This window comes from Bombina bombina, chromosome 1 (genome assembly GCF_027579735.1).
Source record: "Bombina bombina isolate aBomBom1 chromosome 1, aBomBom1.pri, whole genome shotgun sequence".
NCBI classification, from domain to species: domain Eukaryota; kingdom Metazoa; phylum Chordata; class Amphibia; order Anura; family Bombinatoridae; genus Bombina; species Bombina bombina.
Genome location: NC_069499.1, coordinates 968,589,693 through 968,608,988, shown reverse-complemented (window position 1 = coordinate 968,608,988; position 19,296 = coordinate 968,589,693).

Here is a 19,296-nt window from a genome sequence, read left to right as displayed (position 1 = left end):
AACGGATCATGGGCTCTCAGTGTGGATCATATGGACAAACTCATTAAAGGAAGCAGTGCCAATCAAGCATTGAATTTAATCCATGTGGCTGTATGGTATTCAAGCGGTTTGTCCATCTTGCTTCAATCTGAAAGAGAATCGTATTTCTATCGCCACCCCACCTCAAGGGGGGCATATGGTTGGATTATGACCAGTTTACATGAAGTGCCTTGCGACAGGTTGTTTACTTTTGTTGTTCTTAATAGCAGCTCTAATGGCTGATCTGTGGTTTGCCATTCTTGTACGGGCATCATCAGTAGTTTTTCCCACATAGAATTTGGCACTATAACTTAACAGGTATACAACATATTTCGTTGTGCAGGTCAATCAGTGACTAATGGTGTATTTTCTCTTCTTGTGTGGGTGCCCAAATGTTGCCCCCGGAAGCATAGAGTTGCATGTAGTACACCCTGTACATCGATAGTAGCCCTTCTTCTTGGGTTGTAGCCAGGTTATGTCCTGGTAACAGTGGATGGGGTCGGTCTTCATGATCAGGTCTCTTAGACTGGTATTCCTTTTGTAACCTACTCGAGGTGGAACCCATTTACAAAGTGACAGATTGGGGTCACCCTGCAGAATTGTTGGTGTAGGCTCCTTCCAGCCAGTCTTGAATATGGAGAGTACTTAATAGTAAAGGTCATATGTGGGATACTTGGCTCATCATCCCTGGACCGGATTAAATCCGATCCCATACACTTGTCTCTTGCCTGTCTAATAAACCTCGGGTGGTATCCCCTATCCAATAATGTTTTACTCATAACTTCAAGTTGTTGGGATTTGTTATTCATGTCACTGTTGTTCCTAATGACTCTTGTCAATTGAGCTTGCGGAATGGCCTGTAGTAGAGCCCCAGGGTGGCAACTGGTGGCATGGAGAAGTGAATTTCTATCGGTGGGTTTTTTGTAAAGAGTGGTACCCAATTCCCTCCCGAACTTATATATTCTTAAGTCAAGGAAATACACTGACTCATGATGGTAGGTGATCTTGAATTTCACAGGACTGTCAAGTAGGTTCAAAAAGTCTCGAACCATGCAGTAAGGTCTTGTTCGGACCCTGTCCATATCATGTATATTCGATAGAAAAGCTACCTCTTTTTTCTGGTAGATCATCATTGTTAAGCATTCATAGTGCTCCATGTATAAGTTAGCCAGGGATGGGGCCACATTTTAACCCATCGCTGTTCCAATAAGTTGTTGGTAAAATGATCTTTCAAATCATAAGTAATTCAAAGTAAGACTCAAATCTAGGAGCTCTATCAAGTAATCCATAGGTGGTCCTACAAAAGGATGCTTATTCAGGGTGTCACGTACACACGCTTTACCATCCTCATGTGGTATAATTGTATACAGACTTGTGACGTCCTTTGCAGTCAAATACATGGACATATACTGTATAACTTCAAACTCTTATAAATGTTTTTCTTAATATTTATATGAATATTTGTTTTATTAGATAGTGTTTATATGAGTGCAGCTGTTTATTTTTTATGTATTTATCTTGTGTTTGTGGTAACTTTTTTTTTATCCCTAACCCTTTTACATAAGGTCTGCACTGCAGTCGCACTAACCACACGTGTATTAAACTTAAGCGATTGCATTAACTTTCAACTTGTAATACCCAAGCAAATCAATGTGCATGTAATATTTCAATATCACACATGCGCTAAAATTAGAGCGCTTCTTGCAATCTAGCCTATAATAATTTAAATGACCCGGTCTAATATTTTCTAATCTGACATCTAAATTTCTCTGAACCACTTCAGATTCTATAAAATAAGATTGTGCTGGTTTAACACATAATAAAATGACCCAGACACTACCAGATGAGAGCAGGGTAAAGTATAGTTTTAGAATCAATGTAGACAAGAGCTGCAAGGACTGATGGAAGAGACAAGGTCGTCTGGGATAGTGATATCAGATGAAAGGGATGTCAAGACATTGTAGAAAGAACATTTCTTTAGTTAACAAATGCAGAGTGGTTGACAGATTAACCATCTTTTTCTGTTTTATATCAGAATCTCTGGAGCTATAGCTTTTAAGATGAGATTTCTCACTGTTAATGGAGTTTTCATTGCATATAATATTACTTCCCACACTCAGGTGGTTTTAGTACTGCGATTTCACAAACATGGGTCTTGCAAAAGAAAAATCCATAACAGAAATTGTTGCCAATATGGTTACAAATTAGGAAACAAAATGGTCCTTAAGTTAACTCAACATACAGTAGCATCTGTGACAGGCAAAGGATAGAAAATAGTAACTAAACTGCAGTTCTCTTCTTACAAGACTTATGAGTGAGATAATTTATCTATCATTGGCTGTAATAACGTTAAGATGGAAGGTTGTTTGAAAAGGTACACCAAGTCAAAACCCATTTCATCTCCAGTGGGAAATTGCTACAGCCATACGCAGGAGAAAAGTGAGCAGACAAAGAAAGTTTTTATTAGTTAGCGGCCTGGAGAGAATAAAATAGCATCCAGCTGTGACTTCTTTAAAATTAAACAATTATATATAAGCATAATGTTTAAATTATATGACTTCTGCATAGGAATTTTTTTTTTTTTTTAAATAAATCATTTTTACATTTCTTGTTTTCTTATTGCAAGGGACGTGTAAGTGATGCATTAAAGGGTAGTTTAAATATAAAATCCTATATTTTATTAAATCATTTTATTCTTAAAGGGGCAATAAAACCTAATGTTCATGATTCAGATAGAGCATGTGATTTTAATCAACTTACCTCAATTATCAAATTTTCTTCATTCTCTTGGTTTAACCAGGGACGTAAACTTAGGAGTGTGCACATGTCTGGAGCAGTATATGGCAGCAATTTTGCAAGAATGTTGTCCATTTTCAAGAGCACAAGATTACAGCACTAATTCCTGCTCCATGCCTAGATAGATATATTTCAACAAAGAATACCATGGGAACAAAGCAAATGTGATATTAGAAGTAAATTGTAAACATTTTTAAAATGGTTTGCTCTGTCTGAATCACAAAATAAAAATTTTGAGTTTTGTGTCCATATAAACAAATCCCTTGTTTCACTATCTATTTTGCCACAAATGCTTAAAGTCAATCATCCTAGCCCAGTGCATTACTGATTCATTTGAAGATATAGTGAATGAGCCAATCAGGAAAGGTGTGTACATGCATTCTCCAAATACTAATAGTATTCTTATTAAATGGATACCGTACACTAGATTTTGCTTTGCATTCATGTTTTGTAGACAATCCATTTATATTGGCCATCTGGGGGGGGGGGGGAGGTTCTTGTAACAATGTATAGTTTTGCTTTTTTTAATAACATTGTGCTGGATTTCAAACTCCTAACCAAGCCCCAAAGTATCAGATGTAGTCCCAAGTCTACAGACTCCTGCTTGTTCCTGTTTGTGTAATGGGTCTTTTCATATACAGGGGAGGAGGCAGAGTCTGCTCTTCCTGCTTTCTCAGCCCCTGTCAGTGGGTGTCCCAACCTAACCTCATCAACAGTGCTACAATAGTAGCTTCTAAATATGTTTTTAAAAGGTTTTATAGTCTTCTTTATAGTAGTATCTATTACATGTAGTTATATGAAAATTAGTGTATACTGTCCCTTTAAATAAAGCATTTTAACAATTTTACCTAGAATACTATACTTATTCAGGGTGCTCCCGATCAGGATTAATACTGCAGACATTGCTAGTCTTCAGAGAGACATACATAGCTTCCTAAGAGAAGAGATAATAAGCACCCGAGAATACCTCACACTATCTTAAACAGACACAGGCAACTGGGAGGGATAGGTGTCCCCAATCTACTTGATTACTATAGAGCAGCAAGACTGGCCCAGGATTCCCTCTTAAGCAGGAGACAGGAGGATGTAATATGGCCTCTTTTAGAGGCAGAAATGGTGGGGCAGAAGACTCCGGATGGCATCCTTTGGTGTAAAGAGCTGATTGGTAGGCACGCCATATACCAAAATAAAACCACACTACTCTCTAGACGACAGTGGCCACCCTCACGAAACATGGAAAGAATTCTTCCCTCACGCTCAAAGGTACTACCCTTGAAATACATTGTTAATGAAGAATTTAAATATCACATTAGAAAATGGGAAAACAAGGGGTTATATAAGGTAGCCGACATATACTCCCAAGGCACTCTGTTGACTTTCACTCAGCTCCAGCAGAAACTTGAACCTCTTCCATTACCATGATATTAATGAGTTTTTTGGGTTCATTGAGAACATGGTTGTTGTTCAATAATAAAATTAATCCTCAAAAATACAACTTGCCTAATAATCCTGCACTCCCTGTACTGTGCACCACGACCAGAATAGTGATCGCTAAATACTGGAAAACGGAGGTACCGTCGTGGTCAGAAGTAATAGCTAGAATTAAGTTGGTGTACTCAATGTATGAATCTGCTGCACAGATTCAAGATACGGAGGTCCGATTTCAGAAAGTCTGGTTTTATTGGATGCTGGAGGGGGATAATAGTCTGACTTCTGTGGAAGCTGAGGGGGAGGTGGAGCGGAGAGGGGAGAGAGATAGTGTTCAAGGGGAGAGAAGAGGTGGCGAGGAATGGAACTAGTTGTTAACTTTAGGAGCAAGATAAGAGGAGCAAACAACTCCTTGAAGTGTTTAAAACACAAAATACAACGTTGAAATATTAAGGTATAAGTTTGAACTGTGCATTGATTATTGTTTTTATGTTTAAACAGTTTTAGTTTTAAGTTATTGTTATTGAGGCTGGGAATCTTTGAAGATTATACCTCCTGCATATTACATGCTCCCCAAGTAGATAATATATGATGGGTTTTGTTAAGAAAATGTTTGAGGGATCATCTGTTTATGTTTAAACAACACACTCTCACCTGAAAATGTACAGCAGACTGCACAAAGTGAAAGGGACTACTCTCATTAAAACAAAAATGGGGAAACCTGTTTGCTGACCTCTACAGTAGCTTTATATAGTAACTTGGTCGTGTTTCCAAGTAAAGAAGAGACTTTTTGGAATCAGAAGTGCTATTGAAAGGCATTCCTTTTTGAAATGTGATTATTGTTCCCCAAGTTCTGATGTTTTCTAATGATTGAAATTCTGTATCTTCTCTTCTTTTGATGTTATTGTTGGAGGAGTGTGATTAATAAAAATATATTTCAATTAAATAAAGCATTTTATTTTTGTTCTGCAATGTCCCATTAAGTTCACCACTTCTTGTTAACTCATGATGAGTGTTAAGAGACAAAAACAACACAAAAACAAAAAATAAACAAACATGAATACAGGTTTTTTGTATAATTAAAAAAAACTGTTTTTGTAGAAAATGTCTAGCACCCTGTTCTATCACAGGCTATAAGATACAATTACCATCTGATCCATTACACATAATGCAAGTGTAAGGCTGATTGTCTGACTGGAACAAAACTAAGGGCCTTACATTCCATCCATTGCAAATAGAGCGTGTGGCTGGTGTGTGCTGCTTACAATGCTGCAGAAGGGTGAGCTGGGTTAGGTTTTATTCATTTAAGGGGTCATGGTCTCTTCCTCTTTCTACTTCAGAACCCGCTTTGTTTTTTCCCACCCTCACTTCCTATTTTCTTTTTGATGGTGTAAGTCTTAACTTATCTCAAAAACAGTATATATACTTTACCCCCAAAGCTTGGTGTTTAATACAATTCACAAAATGCACAAAAGACATGTGTGAGGAGATTAACCATCTCCAAACTCCCAAATGTTGAACATGCTGATATCACTAGGTGATGCAGTGGAAAATAGTGCCCACAAGCCATGTTGGGCTAGATTACAAGTGGAACACTAATTTATTGAGAGCCTGCAAATGGCCAAATTCGCCCTTTAGCGGGTGTGCAATTAATAACCTAGAATCCAAGCCAAGTGGCAGCAAAAATATTTATTTAGAAAAACAGCACAGTGACAAACAGCAGTGATGTTTCAGGAGAATCTCCCTTACTCATGCTATAAAACATATTAATTTCCTCCAATTTATAGACATGAACCACTAGGTGGCGATCTAGAGCACATACATTTTTAACTCTTTATATTTCCTCCTTAAAGGTACTTTTTCTTAGGTACATTCTATATACAGTTAAAACCAATACAACTTACTCCTAACAGGTTCCTAGGGATCTTTACTAACAAAACTATTGAATACACCTTATCGTCTCTTTTTCCTGTTCTTCACTATTTTAACGTATCTTTATACATGTAATTAATACAGAACATTTCAAATTAATACCTGCAGTTCAAACATACTTATTTCACCCCATTTCAACTATCACATATTTATTTACAAAAAAACCCAGAAATATCCCAATCTCTATTCAGACCATTCGGTTCCATGGTCCCTAATTTGAAAATCCAAAAGGCTTCACGTTGCTTCAGCATCAATTCCCTATCACCTCCTGTCCGGGGCATAGGCACACATTCTATAATTTGAAATTAATTAAATGACTCGTTTTTATGAAATTATATGCTACTGGGGCTTTTTTATTCCTTGTTTGATATTGCTTTTGTGTTCAATTATTCTATCCTTAATGTTCCTTGTTGTCTCCCCTATATAGCCATGCCCACAGGGACATTTAATAATGTACACTGCAAATTGTGTATAACGTATGAAAACCTCTAATCCAGTGGCTGGTCATTGCTACTGGGAACTTGCGGTAGCAATTTGCGCTCAAAAAATTAACCAGAGGTCAGACCTCTGGTTAATTTTTTTTAATTGCCCGCAAAATACAGTGTGTAGTACTTATTAAAAAAAAAATTAACATAAAAAAACTGCTTGAAGCAGTTATCAGGGGTTAAGTTGGCGGGTTTGGGGTGTGGGAGACTTATCTGAAAATGTCTGATGGCATGTGAATGATGCTCCCAATGGAGCCTATAGAACCGCACTCTCATAAAAGCAATGCTCCCGTGCAATGCAAATGTGAGGTCCCGTTCTCCCGTTCACCTAACTCGTAATAGCAGCTCAAATTTGCATGCGCTAATATTACAAAGTGGAGCACAAATATCGCTTTAGCATAAGCAATATTTTGCGCTCCACTTGTAATCTGAACCTTAATTGTTTAGATCAGCGGTTCCCAACCTTTTTTCTCTCCTGTACCCCTTGATTAGGCTTTTCATTTATGAGTACCCCCTCTCTTCATTACCCCCACCCCTCAAAATAAAGGAAGCACTTTTTTATAGGGGAGGTAAGCTATACCTAAATTGCATACGACTGTACGCGTATCAACAGGATTAAAGCTCAGATCTTATTCTCAGGAGTCCTGCTGTGTGGCTGGTGCCCCTGGTTGCTCCTAAACAAGGCCCTGGGGGGGAGTCAAAGTGTAATGATCATAAAAATGAATATTTAAATTTGTGAGATCAGATCGATATTAACCACCCAGCCACTATGAACGTTTTTAGTTGGAAGTGAAGCAATCTGAATCAAGCAAGCACTAGAAGCAGTACTTTACTTACCGGCACTGACTTAGACCTGCCTCGCCTGTGTGATTCGCAATCTCAACGGCTCTATCACACGTGTCCACGTACCTATGCTGCTGCAGTGCCGCTTCTATTTGAGCACTTGCAGTCAAAATTGTGTGCATGGGACAGAGGTGGGTGGAACAGGAGGCTAAGCTGTCTGGTGACACAGGGTGATCATTAATATGTGAACCGGAGTCATCTACACCCGGTCCACATATTTCAGGTGCAGGGGCTCCCATCTGCCTATATGCCAGGCCAGGACTTCATTTGTCACTTTCCGGCTAAATGCTCCTTCCTTCCACAGTTCCACGATGCTTATTAGTTGATGACCCATTGAGAGTGCCCCCCCGACCCTCCCCCCGCATCTTCCGCCATTACCAACAATATTTTTGCGTACCCCCAACCGGCCTGCCAAGTACCCCCAGGGGTACACGTACCCCAGGTTGGGAACCGCTGGTTTAGATGAATAATGCAGTGGGAAGGCAAAATAATAATTAGGGACATTCTATCATAAATATATGATATTTTCAGGAATTGCATACAGAAAGAGAAGTGCAATGAAAAGCAGCTCAATAGCTTGTTTTATGGCGAGTTACCAGCTAGTAACAGCCTCTCTTAACCCAAATGTGCTTTTCACAAAGGAGAAATTTCCTGTAGTATATCAGTCTGATCCCGCCTAGTAAGGTCAGTCCAGCCCAGAAATATCAGGCAATCCTCCTCTGAACAAGGAACATGACAACCTCACACATTCTTTTCGGCCATCTGTCAGTGAGGTGCAGCCGTATTCCTCTAAGAATATTGGGCAAGGAGTCCACATCTGGTTTTCCCCATCGCCCTTAGGGAGACTTCCCCAGGGTCATAATACAAATGCAAACAAAGAGAGAAGCGCTCTACCAGGAATTATCTGAAAAACGAATAATGAGTTACACGTTTTCTAACATATTTACTATGTTTAATGATGCGCTCAACTATATAGGTACTTTTTTTATGATGTTTTTTCTTGTGTGAGAGTTGATGAGGATTCTTCATGACATACTTGGAATCATTTTTAGATGCTCACATTTTTTTAATTGGCTATATGTTTTTGCTTTGATGCTTTGTGAAGCAGTTTGATATATTGATTTACTTTTAAATGTGGATTATCTTTTTAACTCCTTAATATAGCAAAGAGATTTGTTGCAGAGTAGATAAACAACATGCTGACCAACCACTCATTTGAAGAGACAGTGAAGTAAAAATTAAATTATAGACAGAGCATTCAATTTACTTATATTATTCAATTTGCTTTGTTCTCTTGGTATCCTTTGTTTAAAATCATGGCGAGTAGGCTCAGGATTAGAAATACACTACTGGGAGCTAGCTGCTGATTGGTGGCTGCATATTTTTGCCTCTTGTCATAGTTCAGCGAGCTTCCAGGAGTGCATTGCTGCTTCTTAAACAAAGGATACCAGATAAATGAAGTAAATTTGATAAACTGGAAAGTTGCTTAAAATTGCATCCTCTGTCTGAATTATGGAATAGTATTTTTTAAAATCCCGTCCAGTAAATAAGAAAAAACAAAACAGCGTCGTAATACACTTCAAAAATATGTAGCATTTTCTGCTGAGCCATTCTTAGTACATAGTGATAAAAATCCAATACTGTAGTAGCCATCAACATATCTATTTTTTAAAGACTCTGCTTTGTGTGATCTCAACCATCAATTCATGTTTTGTAGTGGAGTAATAAACTAAAAGGCTATTATTCTTTATGTCTACCTACTACGGTTATGTAATCAATGTTAGGGATCAATAGATGTATTAATCAATGTTTCTTATTTAAGTCATATGGAATAAATAAAGCAAATTTTATATGATCTCTGCAGGTTACTCATCCATTCAGATACACAAAACATTTATAGTGAGTAAAGTATAATCCCTACAATTACACACTATTTTACTAATGAAATAAAACACTCTTTCTTTAGACTGGGTATAAAGGGCTCAGTCATAACAGTATCAATGAATACATAAACAACTTTATAAGAACTTGATAAACCTTCTATAAATACCTCAGATATACGCTGCAGAATCTGCAGATATTAGCGCTGCGGAATCTGTTGGTGCTCTACAAATAACTAATAATAAAAAATATACTTGCCTGATAAACCAACACGATATATCTGTCTCTGTCGTAAAGCCAGGCATGCATCAAAACCCAAATTTCTCTCCTGTCAGATCAGGAGGTATCATCCTTAAACTAAGTTTCTTACAATGAAAGGGCAAGCACCTGCCACCCGGCAGTGACAATCACCATAGCCTTTATCATCTCCTAAACCTCTTTCCTATACCTCAAAATAACTATTTAATGGCTTATGGTGGGTCAAAAACCTCTCCTTTGGGACCCTCATGCAGGGTTACATGAATTAAAAACATAAACAAGGAATACTGCAAAAAGAAATGCATTAATAAGAAGACTTTTGCAAACAAGTCTGGTGAGCAGACCATAGCCTGCACAACACTTCTTTTATAGAAGATTACAAATGCCGCTTTCGATACTAGTGATTCTGAAACCTAATCCAAATATATTCCAGCTTTCAAAAAAACAAAAACATGTTGCCCCAAACTCTGTTTTCCATAATAGAACTGAAGTGCCATATATGTGTATCACATCAGCATTTAAGTAGCAAATGAGGTAGGCTGACCATAATGCCGCTTTAAAAAGGGACATATATGAAAAATACATATGTCAGGACTGTTTTCAGGGCTGTTTAAAGAAATGTCTTGTATAAGAACCCTGACATATGTATTTTTCATATGTGTCCCTTCTTAAAGCGGCAATATGGTCAGCCTATAATGAGGGTGCAACCTAGAAATGAAACTTAAACAGAGTAAATAACCAACGGAACAATTACTCCATATGTGTATATTAATAAACCAGGATTTGGGTTATAATACAAATGTCCACAATCAATGGCTAAACACAAGCTGCTCTACTTCATCTCAAAAGATGGCCTTTAAGTTGCAGTTGAACTGTACCTGACTCTAAAAAGGGATATTTCAGGGATATCTGCAATCGACAATAACACTTCTTGGATGATGAGTCTTCCTACTGCTCTTAATTCCAATTTGATAATAAGAGCTTGAAATTGGAGTCTATAAAATAGTGTGCCAACTGAATTAGTCTTAAAATTAAACAACATAGGGCTCTTTTCCATTGAGCCGTAATAAGGTTTTACGTGCGTTCGCAAACCGTTAAATAAGCTGTCGGAAGCAATATCGTTCACCGACTGCTTCCAACGGCCTGTTATAACTCAATTTCAGCAACTGGACTCCGGCTGCCAAAACATTATCGTGTCCATACAAAGTATCAGAAGCCGGTAATCTTTAAATAAAACCAGGTTTCCAATGACCGCGCAAACAGTTAATACTCTGTCGGAGGCTGCCAATACATTAACAAAAATTACACCCTGCTCAACTAGGTGTAAAAAACAAAATTTATGCTTACCTGATAAATTTATTTCTCTTGTGGTGTATCCAGTCCACGGATTCATCCATTACTTGTGGGATATTCTCCTTCCCAACAGGATGCTGCAAGAGGATTACCCACAGCAGAGCTGTCTATATAGCTCCTCCCCTAACTGCCACTACCAGTCATTCGACCAAAGACAAGCAAGAGAAAGGAGAAACTATAGGGTGCATTGGTGACTGTAGTTTAAAAATAAAAAACACCTGCCTTAAAATGACAGGACGGGCCGTGGACTGGATACACCACAAGAGAAATACATTTATCAGGTAAGCATAAATTTTGTTTTCTCTTGTAAGGTGTATTCAGTCCACGGATTCATCCATTACTTGTGGGATACCAATACCAAAGCTATAGGACACAGATGAAGGGAGGGACAAGGCAGGCGCTTAAACGGAAGGCACCACTGCCTGTAAGACCTTTCTCCCAAAAATAGCCTCCGAAGAAGCAAAAGTATCAAATTTGTAGAATTTAGAAAAAAGTATGAAGCGAAGACCAAGTCGCCGCCTTACAAATCTGTTCAACAGAAGCCTCATTTTTAAAAGCCCATGTGGAAGCCACCGCTCTAGTGGAATGAGCTGTAATTCTTTCAGGAGGCTGCTGGCCAGCAGTCTCATAAGCTAAGCGAATTATACTTCTTAACCAAAAGGAAAGAGAAGTTGCTGAAGCCTTTTGGCCTTTCCTCTGTCCAGAGTAGACAACAAACAATGCAGATGTTTGACGAAAATCTTTAGTAGCTTGTAAATAAAACTTTTAAAGCACGAACCACGTCAAGATTGTGTAATAGACGTTCCTTCTTTGAAGAAGGATTAGGACACAGTGACGGAACAACAATCTCCTGATTGATATTCTTATTAGATACCACCGTAGGAAGTAAACCAGGTTTGGTACGCAAAACTACCTTATCTGCATAAGATCAGATAAGGGGAATCACACTGCAAGGCAGATAACTCTGAAACTCTTCGAGCCGAAGAGATAGCTACCAAAAACAGAACTTTCCAAGATAAAAGCTTGATATCTATGGAATGCTGAGGTTCAAACAGAACCCCTTGAAGAACTTTAAGAACTAAATTTAAACTCCATGGTGGAGTAACAGGTTTAAACACAGGCTTGATTCTAACTGAAGCCTGACAAAATGCCTGAATGTCTGGAACATCCGCCAGACGCTTGTGCAAAAGAATAGACAGAGCAGAAATCTGTCCCTTTAAGGAACTAGCGGACAATCCCTTCTCCAATCCTTCTTGGAGAAAAGATAATATCCTGGGAATCCTGACTTTACTCCATGAGTAACCCTTGGATTCACACCAATGAAGATATTTACACCATATCTTATGATAGATTTTCCTGGTGACAGGCTTTCGAGCCTGAATTAAGGTATCAATGACCGATTCGGAGAAACCACGTTTTGATAAAATCAAGTGTTCAATCTCCAAGCAGTCAGACGCAGAGAAATTAGATTTGGATGTTTGAAAGGACCCTGAAGAAGAAGGTCCTGCCTCAGCGGTAGAGTCCATGGTGGAAGGGATGACATGTCCACCAGATCTGCATACCAAGTCCTGTGTGGCCACGCAGGTGCTATCAAAATCACTGAAGCTCTCTCCTGCTTGATCTTGGCAATCAGACGAGGGAGCAGAGGAAATGGTGGAAACACATAAGCCAGGTTGAAAGACCAAGGCGCTGCTAGAGCATCTATCAGCGCAGCCTTGGGATCCCTGGACCTGGATCCGTAACAAGGAAGCTTGGCGTTCTGATGAGACGCCATGAGATCCAGTTCTGGTTTGCCCCAAAGTTGAATCAACTGTGCAAACACCTCCGGATGGAGTTCCCACTCCCTCGGATGAAAAGTCTGTCGACTTAGAAAATCCGCCTCCCAGTTCTCTACTCCTGGGATATGGATAGCTGATAGATGGCAAGAGTGAACCTCTGCCCATAGAATTATTTTTGAAACCTCCAACATTGCTAGGGAACTCCTTGTTCCCCCTTGATGGTTGATGTAGGCTACAGTCGTGATGTTGTCCGACTGAAATCTGATGAACCTGACCGCAGCTAGCTGAGGCCAAGCCTGAAGATCATTGAATATCGCTCTTAGTTCCAGAATGTTTATCAGAAGGAATGTCTCCATCTGAGTCCACAAGCCCCGAGCCTTCATGGAGTTCCAGACTGCACCCCAGCCCAGAAGGCTGGCATCTGTCGTTACTATTGTCCAATCTGGCCTGCGGAAGGTCATACCCTTGGACAGATGGACCCGAGATAACCACCAGAGAAGAGAATCCCTGGTCTCTTGATCCAGATTTAGTAGAGGGGACAAATCTTTGTAATCCCCATTCCACTGACTGAGCATGCAGAGTTGCAGCGGTCTGAGATGTAGGCGGGCAAACAGCACTATGTCCATTGTCGCTACCATTAAGCCGATTACTTCCATACACTGAGCCACTGAAGGGCGAGAAGTAGAATAAAGAACACGGCAGGAATTTAGAAGTTTTGACAACCTGGCCTCTGTCAGGTAAATCTTCATTTCTACAGAATCTATCAGAGTTCCTAGGAAGGAAACTCTTGTGAGAGGGGATAGAGAACTTTTTTCTTCGTTTACTTTCCACCCATGCGACCTCAGAAATGCCAGAACAATGTCTGTATGGGAATAATCTCTATCTTGAAGGATGGGACCCTGAGAAATTTGTTTAGGATCTTGAGATCTAAGATTGGTCTGAAGGTTCCCTCTTTCTTGGGAACCACAAACAGATTTGAATAGAAGCCTTGCCCCTGTTCCTCCTTTGGAACTGGGTGGATCACTCCCATAACTAGGAGGTCTTGAACACAATGTAAGAATGCCTCTCTCTTTATCTGGTTTGCAGATAATTGTGAGAGATGAAATCGTCCTTTTGGGGAAGAAGCTTTGAAGTCCAGAAGATATCCCTGGGACACAATTTCCAAAGTTCAGGGATCCTGGACATCTCTTGCCCAAGCCTGGGCGAAGAGAGAAAGTCTGCCCCCTACTAGATCCGTTACCGGATCGGGGGCTGATCTTTCATGCTGTCTTAGAGGCAGCAGCAGGTTTTTTGGCCTGCTTTCCTTTGTTCCAAGCCTGGTTAGGTCTCCAGACCGGCTTGGACTGGGCAAAATTTCCCTCTTGCTTTGTATTAGAGGAAGTTGAAGCTGCGCCACTCTTGAAGTTTTGAAAGGCACGAAAATTAGGCTGTTTGGTCCTTAATTTGTTGGACCTATCCTGAGGAAGGGCATGACCTTTTCCTCCAGTAATATCAGAAATGATCTCCTTCAGCCCAGGCCCGAATAGGGTCTGCCCCTTGAAGGGAATGTTGAGAAGCTTAGACTTTGAAGTAACGTCAGCTGACCAGGATTTAAGCCATAGCTCCCTACGCGCCTGAAAAGCAAAACCTGAGTTCTTAGCCGTTGGTTTGGTTAAATGAACAACGGCGTCAGAAACAAATGAATTGGCTAGCTTAAGAGCTTTAAGCTTTCAAGGATATCATCCAATGGGGCCTCTTCTAAAGACTCAAACCAGAAGGCCGCAGCAGTGACAGGGGCAATGCATGCAAGGGGCTGGAGAATAAAACCTTGTTGAATAAAAAAATTTCTAAGGTAACCATCTAATTTTTTATCCATTGAGTCTAGAAAAGCACAACTGTCCTCGACAGGGATAGTTGTACGCTTCGCTAGAGTAGAGACTGCTCCCTCCACCTTAGGGACCGTTTGCCACAAGTCCCGTGTAGCAGCATCTATGGGAAACATATTTTTAAAAACAGGAGGGGGAGAGAACGGTACACCTGGTCTATCCCATTCCTTAGTAATAATTTCTGAAAACCTCTTAGGTATTGGAAAAACATCAGTGTAAACAGGCACTGCGTAGTATTTATTTAATTTACACAATTTCTCTGGGACTACAATGGCGTCACAGTCATCCAGAGTTGCTAAAACCTCCCTGAGCAACATGCGGAGGTGTTCAAGCTTAAATTTAAATGTAGACATATCAGAATCAGGTTGAAGTGTCTTCCCTGAGTCAGAAAAATCACCCACAGATAGAAGCTCTCCTTCTTCGGCTTCTGCACATTGTGAGGGTATATCGGACATAGCTACTAAAGCGTCAGAGAGCTCTGTATTTTTTCTAGTCCCAGAGCTGTCTCGCTTTCCTTGTAACCCTGGCAGTTTGGACAATACTTCTGTAAGAGTAGGATTCATAACTGCCGCCATGTCTTGTAAAGTATACACAATGGGCACGCTAGATGTACTTGGTGCCTCTTGAGCGGGAGTTAAAAGCTCTGACACGTGGGGAGAGTTAGTCGGCATAACTTCCCCTTGTCAATTTCCTCTGGTGATAAATCTTTTAAAGCCAGAATATGGTCTTTATAACTTATAGTAAGATCAGTGCATTTGGTAAACATTCTAAGAGGGGGTTCCACAATGGCTTCTAAACATAATGAACAAGGAGTTTCCTCTATGTAAGACATGTTTAACAGACTAGTAATGAGACCAGCAAGCTTTGAAAACACTTTAATTAATGTGAAAAAGCAGAATATAAAAAACGGTACTGTACCTTTAAGGGAAAAAAACAAACACAAAAACTGCAAAACGGTGAAAAAAGCAGTTATCTCTATGAAATGTTTACAGTGTATATAATAGACTAAAATAGCATTGCACCCACTTGCAAATGGATGATTAACCCCTCAGGTTAAAAAACGAAGCAAAAAAAACGGTAAAAACCGTTATAACAGTCACAAGCAAACTGCCACAGCTCTACTGTGGCTCCTACCTTCCCATAAAACGACTTTTTTAGGCACAAAAACCCTTTACAGATGTCCAATATGTCAGGGGACTCCTTCAGGGAAGCTGGATATCTCAAATGTAAGAAACAACTGCGCAATTAGAAAATAGGCCCCTCCCACCATGCACTCAAAGTCAGAGGGCCTTAAAAAACTATTCCTTGGAGTAAAATAACAGCCATGTTGAAAATTAGGCCCCAAATACAGATTTATCACCTCAGTAAAAAACGTTCCTTATATATATAACGTTTTACATACTAAGCCATAATAGAAAGTAATATGAAAATTACCCTTTACTGCAAGCATGATGCCAGTCATTATTAAATCACTGCAATCAGGCTTACCTTAACTATATCAGGCACTGTCAGCATTTTCTAGTTCTTATCATCCTCTAGAAAAAAATATACTTAACATACCTCAGGGCAGTTAATTCCCCATACTCTTCAGTTATGTGTGAGAACAGCAGTGGACCTTAGTTACAACCCGCTAAGATCATCAAAAACCTCAGGAAAATTCTTCTTCTAATTTCTGCCTGAGGTAAAAAAAACAGTACAACGCCGGCACCGTTTAAAAATAACAAACTTTTGATTGAAGATAAACTACATTAATTCACCACATCTCTCTAGCTACTTCCCTTGTCGAGAGCTGCAAGAGAATGACTGGTAGTGGCAGTTAGGGGAGGAGCAGCTCTGCTGTGGGTGATCCTCTTGCAGCTTCCTGTTGGGAAGGAGAATATCCCTCAAGTAATGGATGAATCCATGGACTGGATACACCTTACAAGAGAAAAGGAAAAAGGTGCTTTTTCAGACCTTTTGGCCATTTAAATCTAACCCGACACGTCAAAACCCCTCTATCCGCCATCTCCCCCACATCGCAACTTATAATAAATGTATTAACCACTAAACCGCCATGCCATCACATCGCAACTAACAATAAAATGTATTACCCTCTAAACCACCATTCCCCCACATCAAAATCTAGCTATTTAAACTATTAACCCCTAATACGCCATTGCAAAACACAATCTAGCTATTAAAACTAATAACCTCTAATATGCCATCCCCAGAACACAATTTAGCTATTAAATCTATTAACCCCTAATCAACCATCCCCCACAATGCAATCTAGCTATTAAAACTATTAATTTCTAATCTGCCTCCCCTCCACAATGCAAATAACTAATCATTAGGCCCACTAACACCCCCTAAATTAATACCCATTATATAAATTTAAAAAAATACTAAGTTACAATTAAAATAACAAAATCCTAAATTACAATTAAAATAAAAAATCCTAACATTAATTTAAAAATAAAACCTACAATTAAATAACAATAATTAAATCTAAAATTACAAAAAAATAAAAAGTCTAAAATTACAGAAAAAAATAAACCAAATTATCCAAAATTAAAAAATTAAACCTAATCTAATACCCCTATAAAAATAAAAAAGCCCCCCCAAAATAAAAACACCCCCTAATCAAAGACTAAACTACCAATTGCCCACAAAAGGGCTTTTTGTAAGACATTGCCTTAAAGCGATCATCTCTTTTTCCTAAAAATTAACCCCTAACAGTAAACCCCCCAAACCCCCAAAATAAAAACCTAACACTAAAAAAAACCTAAGCTACCCATTGCCCCTAAAGGGGCATTTGTATGGGCATTAACCTCAAAAGGGAATTCAGCTCTTTTGTGCCTACTGAAATAACAATGTTCTAATCGGAAATAAAAAACACCCACAAAATAAAAATAAAACCTAAGTCTAACCCCTAAATAGGTACTCACCGTTCCTGAAGTAAGGTGGAGAAGATCTTATTCCAGACAGCGATATCTTCATCCAGCACAGGGACCTCTTCTATCTTAATCCAGGACCAAGGCGACGCGGAGTGGTGGTGACCGCAGAACAGGACTGGCAACCTCCTCATACTATCACCACCACACACTGAAGATTGAATGCAAGGTACCCTTTTAAAAACGGGGTACCTTTCATTCCTACAAAAGGGCTTACCAATTGCAAGGTACCCTTTTAAAAACGGGGTACCAATTGCCCACAAAAGGGCTTTTTGTAAGACATTGCCTTAAAGCGATCATCTCTTTTTCCTAAAAATTAACCCCTAACAGTAAACCCCCCAAACCCCCAAAATAAAAACCTAACACTAAAAAAAACCTAAGCTACCCATTGCCCCTAAAGGGGCATTTGTATGGGCATTAACCTCAAAAGGGAATTCAGCTCTTTTGTGCCTACTGAAATAACAATGTTCTAATCGGAAATAAAAAACACCCACAAAATAAAAATAAAACCTAAGTCTAACCCCTAAATAGGTACTCACCGTTCCTGAAGTAAGGTGGAGAAGATCTTATTCCAGACAGCGATATCTTCATCCAGCACAGGGACCTCTTCTATCTTAATCCAGGACCAAGGCGACGCGGAGTGGTGGTGACCGCAGAACAGGACTGGCAACCTCCTCATACTATCACCACCACACACTGAAGATTGAATGCAAGGTACCCTTTTAAAAACGGGGTACCTTTCATTCCTATTGGCTGATATTTTCAAATCAGCCAATAGGATGAGAGCTACTGCAATTCTATTGGCTGATTTGTACAGATTAGAGGGTGTTTTTATTTTAGGGTATTTTTTTATTTTTATAGGGGTATTAGATTAGGTTTAATTTTTTATTTTGTATAATTTGGTTTATTTTTTTTTTCTGTAATTTTAGAAAAAATTTTGTAATTTTAGATTTAATTATTGTAATTTAATCTTAGGTTTTATTTTTAAATTAATGTTAGGATTATTTATTATTATTTTATTTTAATGGTACTTTAGGATATTTTATTTTAATTGTAACTTAGTATATTTTTAATTTATGTGATGGGGGTTAATTTAGGGGTGTTAGGATAGGGGCTTAGTGATTAGTTTTTTGCGTTGTGGTGGATGACAGATTAGAGGTTAATAGTTTTAATAGCTAGATTGGGTTGTGGGGGATGGCGGATTAGGGGTTATTAGTTTTAATAGCTAGATTGCGATGTGGGGGCATGGCGGATTAGGGGTTAATAACTTTAATAGCTACTTTGCTATATGGGGGTTGGTAGATTAGGGGTTAATACATTTATTAGTTATTGCAGTGGGGGGTTGCGGTTGAGAGGTAGATATTGCGCATGCGTTATGTGTTTGATTTTAACCAAGAGCAACGGGGAAAATATATGCGCCGCACTTGTATGCGGTACCGTATATGCGATCGAGTGTAGTGTAAAGTCGGGTTACCATAGTAACCTAATAATGTTTTAAAAATCCGACATCGGGTGAAAGCGTTAACACAACCCTAACTTACACCTACACGAAAAGAGCGACTGCATGCAAAGTGCAAACTATTTCAATGGAAACCTGGTATTAAAACGGATCCATTTTTAACAGCTCAATGGAAACAAGCTCATAGTTGTAGAAATAAAAGAAATAAGGCATATTTGTGATGAGCTTTAAAGTTTTCTGTATTCTGTTTTTGGTGGGTATTTTAGT